Genomic DNA, 6838 nt, shown 5'->3' on the forward strand with positions numbered 1-6838 from the left:
AGGATCTTTGTTTTATTCACGGTGAGGCACAATCTATACTGAAGGCTGTAGTCTTTGATCTTCATTGGTAAGTATTTTAAGTCCTCTTTGCATTCAGTAAGCAAGGTTGTATCATCTGCTTATCACAGGTGTTAATGAGCCTTCCTCCATTCCTGAAGCCACAGTCTTCTCCATATAACCCAATTTCTTGGATAATTATTGCTCAGCATACAGATTGAATGTTGTTGTATTTGTTTTTAAGTGCCTTCAAGTTGCTTCCAACTCATAGTGACTCTGTATTATAGGGTTTCCGAGAAGCAGCTGGTGAGCTTGAACCGCCAATCTTGTGTTTCAAACTGACTTTGCAGTACATCGTATTAACCCATATCACCACACCAGGACATCCCTGACAAACACCTTGATTTTAAACCATTCAGTGTCCCCTTGTTCTGTTCAAATGATTGTCTTTTGGTCTATGTACAGGTTCCTCATGAGAATAATTAGGTGTCCTGGAATATCCACTATTTGTAAAGTCATGATCCACACTTTTCAAAGCCTTTGCATAGTCAGTAAAGCACAGGTAACCATCTTTCTAGTATTTGCTTTCAGCCAAGATCCATCTGATGGCAGTAATGGTATCCTTCATTCCACATCCTTGTCCAAATCTGGCTTGAACCTCTGGCAGTTCCTTGTCAATGTACTGTTGCAGCCTTTTTTGAATTATCTTTTGCAAAGTTTTACTTGCATGTGATATTGATATTGTAGATGTTTCTGCATTCCATTGGAATGGGTACAGATATGGATCCCTTCCAATCAGTTGATCAGGTAGCTCTATTCCAAATTTGTTGGCATTGATGAATGAATACTTTCAGTACTGCATCAGTTTGTTGAAAGATTCCAAAGCCTTCTGCATACCGTGGACTTGGCCAGTGCTTTCAGCTTATCTTGGACTTCTTCCTTCAGTACAATTGGCTCTTGACCATATGTTACCTCATGAAATTACTGAACATTGATCATATCTTTTTGGTACAGTGACTCTGTGTATTCCATCCATCTTATTTTGATGCTTTCTGCCTCGTTCAATATTTTGCCTGTTGGTGTTGTTGTTAAGTGTCGTCAAATCGGTTCTGAGTCATAGCGACCCTGTATAGGGTTTCCAAGGAGTCAGCTGGTGGTTTTCAACCAATATAATCCCTCAATATTTCAAGTCAAGCCTTGAATATTTACTTCAGTTCTTTCAGCTTGAGAAATAGTGAGTATGTTCTTCCCTTTTTAGTTTCTATGAATTATGAAAGTCAAATTTAATAACTTATCTCAAAGAAAGATGTCAAGTTATGCACTTGCTGATGACTCTATAAAAAGAGAACTTTATCAGAAGTTCTTACCAGAACTATGGTTTTATAAACAGATATATTGGAGAATGTGGTCTATATAGAAGTTAAAAAGTCATCTTCAGCTCTTGGCTCCTCCCGTTTGATAGGAAGCTGCAACTTCTCTTGCGGTACTAGCTGCCTCCCTGAGACAGGATGGTGAAGGTCGGAGTCAGTGAGTGGATTTGACCATATTGGTGCCTGGTCACCAGAGCTGCTATTAACTCTGGCAAAGTGGAGGTTGTTGCCATCAATGATCCCTTCAATGACCTCAGCTATATGGTCTGCATGTTCCAGTATGATTCCACCCACGACAAGTTCAATGGCACTGTCACAGCTGAGAACAGAAAGTTTGTTATCAGTGGGGAGCCTGTCTCTCTCTTCTAGGATCAAGATGCTGCTGATATCAAGTGAGGTGATGCTGGTACTTAATATGTTGTACAGTCAGTCCATCAGTGTCTTCACAACCTTGGAGATGGTTGGGGCTCACAAGGCTAATCATCTCTGCCCCTTCTGCTGATGCCCCCATGTTTGGAATGGGTGTGAACCACAAGAAGTATGACAACACCCTCAAACTTGTCAGCAATACCTCCTGCACCACCAACTGTTTGGCTCTCCTAGCTAAGGTCATCCATGAAAACTTTGGTATCATGGAGGGACTCATGACCACAGTTCATGCCATTACTGTCACCCAGAAGACCCTCTGGGAAACTGGTGTGATGGCCGTGGGGCTGTCCAGAACATCATTCCTGCATCTACCGGTGCTTCCAAAGCTGTGAGGCAAGGTCATCCCTGAGCAGAATGGGAAACTCACTGATGGCCTTCCGTGTCCCACTCCCAACACGTCTGTCGTAGATCTGACCTGCCTTCTGGAGAAATCTAGCAAATATGATGACATCAAGAAGGTGGCGAAGCAGGCATCAGATATTCTCCTAAAAGGCATCCTGGGTTACACTGAAGACCAGGTCATCTCCTGTGACTTTAACAGTGACACCCACTCTTCCACCTTTGATGCTGGAACTGGCATTGCCCTCAACGACCACTTTGTCAAGCTCATTTCCTGGTATGACAGCGAATTCAGCTAGAGAAACAGGGTAGTGGGTCTTATGGTCCACATGGCCTCCAAGGACTAAGAACACCCTGGACCACCAGCCCCAACAACAGTGCTATAAGAAGAGAGAGGCCCTCAACTGCTGGGAGTCCTTATTCCAGCTCTACCCCCCTACACACTGAGAAGCTCCCATCCTCACAGTTTCCATCCAGACCCCCTGGAGAAGGGGAGGGGCTTAGAGAACCCAGTCTTGTCATATACCATCAATAAAGTACACTATCCCCCCCCCCCAAAAAAAAAAGTAGCTTTCATGGGAAAAAGTTACAGAACACAGGTAATTACCATCCACATGTTTTTTTGGTCAAAAGATGAGGGACTAAAATAAAATGTGGTAAATGAAATTTGGTTGTGAAGTCTTGGGCTCAGACAGACTGAGAGTTCCAATACACATTTTGTTCCTGAAAATATTTCATTGACTGAGTAAGAGTCATTATTTTAGAGTATAGAAACCTTTCTGTTTTGAAGAAACAGTCAGAAATTTTATAATTCTTCACCATGGTGTAAAGGGGCCTAATATTTCTCTCCTGAAGTCTGTGGCCCTCGGGAATGCAACAGAGATAAGAACAGGCTTTCATACCACCACCTAAATAGCAGCAGGGCAATCCATCATTTCAAAAAAATGTTAAGACTTCCTAATATGAAAACCTGTGTTTCTAAACTTAAATAATTGTTGTGTTGAATGCCATCGAGTTGGTTCTGACTCACAGTGACCCTTTATAGGGTTTCTGAGGAGCGGCTCGGAGGTTGGAACTGCCAAATTAATGTTGTGGTTGAGTGTTTATTCTCCAGTACCACACCAGGACTCCAAAGCTTAAGTAGGAAGCAGCAATTACTCATACAGCCTGAGAAATTTTCAAGTTCCTGCCTATGTGCTGCACTGCCTAAAAACAATCAGCTCTTCTTTCAAATCTGACCAAAATACAAAGGTTGGCAGAACTCATTCGCCTACTAAGGATGTTCATTTTGGCACTGGACAGCCTACGTGTGGTTCACAGATGGTTGCTGTCTAGTTTTGTGTAATCCAATTATCCTGCACTACTGCATCTCCCACTTACTCTTCAGGAGTAATTGAAAAGCTCACAGTGACAATTGTTTCTTCTTCCAGATGTTGTCAATATAAGGAGCATGACTTCATCACCTCCTTGACATAGGTGGTGTATTTGGCTCTCGAGGTCACATTGTTCCCAGCAGGGTAAAGAGAAATGACTTGTTTGCATTGCTTTTCAGTTGCTGCCTAGCAGTAGAGTAACTGAATATGTTCTATAAATGGCCTCTCTGCCAGTAGGTAACTTGTTTTACTTTTGGCTGGGCATCATATGGAAAACGTAGAGCTGCACTCCTCACATCATGTAACAAGAGTGGCAATATAAAGATTCCTGTGCCCATGAAAGGCTTCTAAACCATTTAAACAGTGGCTATCTAGGACGTACCATTTGATTCATAACCAAGATTCCTAATATTCACATCTGCACTTTGGTTATTACCCTCAGAAATCACGACAGTTTGTCCTTAGAGTCTCTTTTGCAGGGGGTGGCTTTTATTTTTCTAACTTCTAAAAGATGCACATTATTTTTAAGACAGAACATTCATTGCAATGCTTTCAGCTGCAGGTTTGTTATTTCTTTTCCCCCCGAGGCTAGCGTTAATAGTTATGCTTTATTTCAGTATAAAAATACTCCCTTAAAAAAAAAAAAAAAAAATCAGAGAGTCTAGAACGAGAAAATATGCAAAGCCTCAAAGCAGCTGTGTAAATTAACACAGGCTTTGGGCCCTATAAAGAACCAGCCTGAAGGGAATGACACCCTGGAAAATCAGATTTTACTTACAATTTTAATTATGATTATGAATTAGTGCTGTATTCATTTTTGTAAAATATCAGTGCTGTGTGTATTTCCTCAGGCTTTTTCTGTTTTCTGCCATCATCACCACATACATCATCAGTAAGAAATGTTAAGGATGGCAACAGCTAAGAAAAGTTTTCTAGGTCACATTAAAAAAAAAAATCAGAGAAATACATTTTTTTAAATGTGTATTGTTAAGATGATTTTAAAGTTTTCATAATTTAAGTATAGTTTTAGAATAGGACTAACAATAATAAATTCTGTTCAAGAGAGAAAAGTGAGAAGATAATGTCCTTTTTCTTAAGTAGCTAACACAAAGAAAGGGACTCTTTATATCGAGTAGGTGTATCACACACACACACATATTCCTTCTAACAGTATTATTCCAATATTTGCTGTACTTCTTCAAGAATCCCAGAGTTTTGTGTGTGGAATCATAGCATTAGAATATTAGGAACATTAAGAAATATTTTCAAAATGATCAAACTTAGCAATGTCTTAATATGAATATCTTAATGACTTATGAGTTAACTTTTCTTAACTCCTTGTTCACTGTCAATTTTATCAGCACAGAAATTACTAAAATTCTCAAAAATTAATAATGATAGCAAAGGTGAACTTCATCTAAAGACAACTCTAAGAGTTAACAAACATTTGTTGGTTGTGTAAAATGTGCCAGGCATTGGGCTAATTAAATCCCCTCCCCTCCCCATCTCTTCACTTTAAATGAGAGAAAAGCTGACTCAAGGGAGAGGCATGGCCAAAGGCCACTTAATTAATTTGCTGTCTGGGAAAACGGCACAGGAACTGGGAAAAAAGCCCAGGTATGTGGACTGCTAACTTGTTGTTCAGAATACAGTGTGTTCTACCCCAGCAAAACACACATTTCATAACTGCATTATGAGAAGTGTAAATTAACAGTAGCAAAGCAAATATTGCATCTTGGTGCACAACCCATTTCTGCCTTTCCTTGGAATTGTTGAACATAACTGAAGAACTTCATCTCCACATAACACTCTCCTAAGGAACTATTAGGATCCCATAGGCTGGATCCTGTGCTAATGATTGTACACATCAGAGATCTGTATCTCATAATTTTCCTAGGAGTTGTGCAAAGAGCTGAACATTAGGTTTTGGGGGGAAGAGGTAGAAGGGAAAGCTATTATTTACTGAGCACATACAATACTTAATGCTAGAAATGTTATGGATCTTCTGAATATAAAATCTTTGTGAGATTTTACCTATAATTTATAGGGTACAGTACTGGTGTAGCACTGTGGGTTAATGCATTGGACTGCAAAGTCAGTTTGAACTATAACGTCAGCGACTCAAGCTCACCAGCTTCTCCTTGGAAACTCTATACAAGGTCTCTATGAGTGGGAACTGACTCCACGGCACGTAACAACAACAACACACGCTGTGGGTTAAGGCACTGGAATGAAAAGTTGGTTTGAACTGCAAGGTTAGAGGTTCAAGCTCACCAGACGCTCCTCGGAAACCCTATTAAGGGTTACTATGAGTCAGAATCGACTTCATGGCACTTAACAATAACAACAACAAAATGAGACTTAGAGAGTGACCGGCAGGTTTGGCAGTGACCTGCCAGAGAGAAACTAAGACACAAAGTTCAGTGCATCTGACTCCAAAGCCCACATTATAAATGGTGGTTCTCACTAAAAATGTGCCTTCATTAAATTTTTCTTTCTTCACCTATAATTATTATTTAAAATATATTTATTGAAATAGTTACCAAAAGCTAAGTAATCTGGTGGTGGTGGTGAGTTAACCACAATTAAATCAGTGTTTCTATCTTCTAGAGGCCGGAGAAATGAATAACTCCATAAAGACAATGTGATCAGGTATGAAGTAAGACATACACATAATGGTATAAGAGCAGAATAATAATCAGCTGGAATGATTCTGTCTTGGACTGGTAGGATTAGACTTATACGGAGAACTCGAAAGCTATTTCTGAGCAATAGGAGCATTCTCCTTTACAAAATCACATGAAGGCGTCATTTTTATAGAACAAATAGAAAATACTGTTTTAAAAGGACTTATTCAGGGAATCCTGGTGTGGCTCTGTGGGTTAATGCACTGAACTGCAAGGTTGGTTTGAACCACAAATTTGGCAGTTCAAGCTCACCAGCCGCTCCTCAAAAACCCTATACAGGATTGCTATGAGTCAGCACCAACTTGACGGGACTCAACAACAACAGCAACAAATTTATCAAAGGGGAAGAGTAACTGGAATAGGATCTCGTACTTGGTAAAATAAGGTCAGCAAATAAGAAAGACACTCAATAAGGCAGACATTCTAACAGAGCAATGGGATACTGTGTGATGTAAAATGAGAAAAAGTGTGCATCAGAGTTGTATCATTTCTGCATACTGAGTAAATAATCAGGCAGACTGGATTATCTGAAGAATAGTGTGGCATCAGAATTGGCAAAGATTCATTAATAAGCTGTGATATGCAGGTGACCAAACCTTGCTTGTTGAAAGCAAAGAGAATTTGAAGAACTTACTGATGAAAA

At 39.9% G+C, this 6838-nt stretch overlaps 1 pseudogene; it reads left to right on the plus strand.

Annotated features, from left to right (window-relative positions):
* Nucleotides 1–1505: 1505 nt before the first annotated feature.
* Nucleotides 1506–2482, plus strand: LOC102833718 (annotated as a pseudogene).
* Nucleotides 2483–6838: the final 4356 nt, after the last annotated feature.

Source organism: Chrysochloris asiatica, unplaced genomic scaffold (assembly GCF_000296735.1).
Source record: "Chrysochloris asiatica unplaced genomic scaffold, ChrAsi1.0 scaffold00013, whole genome shotgun sequence".
NCBI lineage: Eukaryota > Metazoa > Chordata > Mammalia > Afrosoricida > Chrysochloridae > Chrysochloris > Chrysochloris asiatica.